At 39.3% G+C, this 789-nt stretch overlaps 1 long non-coding RNA gene across 1 annotated transcript in view; it reads left to right on the top strand.

Moving 5' to 3' along the window:
- The first annotated feature begins 622 nt into the window (after positions 1-622).
- The window catches only part of LOC116688618 (uncharacterized), a 19,736-nt gene continuing 19,569 nt past the window's right edge, over positions 623-789 (top strand). The window contains exon 1 of the long non-coding RNA XR_004331815.1: positions 623-726. This is a non-coding gene — a long non-coding RNA (uncharacterized LOC116688618). The remainder of the gene's footprint in view (positions 727-789) is intronic.

Below are 789 nucleotides of genomic sequence, written 5' to 3'. Positions count from 1 at the left end.
ATATACCAAAACCTGCAGTAAACCTAGCTGGGCTATGTCCAGAAGCTTGTATGTTATTCCAGAAGTGAAAGAATGACTTTTGTTGTTGATTTGCTATAATCTGAGCTCGAGGAGGGACTTCACTTGCTCGAAAAACTGATCAGAAAATATAACAGAGCGTGTAGTGGAGTAGAAAGTGTGGATAATTGGTGCAAAATGCAACAAAGTAAAAGTCAAAAGTATGCACTTTTGATTCTACTTAAGTAAAGTGGCCTACAGATACGTGAAAAATGTACTTAAGTACAGTAACAAAGTAATCGTATTTACGTTACATTCCACCACTGCTGGTTTGCATCCGGGGAACACTACAAAAACATTTAAAAAACGTTTCAGAGCAAATCACACTCCTTTGACGGCATTTTACCATTCAGTGGCTTTACTAAAATGCTCCGCGTCACCAATGCCCCGCATAACCAAAGGTTATGTGGGCTACATGACTGATAGACTGGGGTTGAAAAACAATACCACACAAATAGGCAGAAATCTGGAAATGAAAAGACATCTATAGTCGGGCCTCAATATCATCTCCAGACGTATGTTAACACCCTGAGAAGTAGGCTAATACAGCTTCTTTATCAATGTGATTGTCAACAAAAGGAAATGCCATGTTATGAGAAGAAAAAACGTTTTATAGTCTGCTTAACAAGGTTAATAAACCAACCCTGATTCGTTATTCATGCCAATAATGTGAGCGTTGTGTCAGGTGGAGGACACTGAGTGAAGAAAACCTGCTCCAGACCAGGTTAGGTT

The sequence above is a fragment of the Etheostoma spectabile genome, chromosome 4 (genome assembly GCF_008692095.1).
Source record: "Etheostoma spectabile isolate EspeVRDwgs_2016 chromosome 4, UIUC_Espe_1.0, whole genome shotgun sequence".
In the NCBI taxonomy this organism is placed as follows: domain Eukaryota; kingdom Metazoa; phylum Chordata; class Actinopteri; order Perciformes; family Percidae; genus Etheostoma; species Etheostoma spectabile.
Note: the sequence above shows the minus strand (reverse complement) of the source record. Positions and strands in the feature narration are given on the sequence as shown.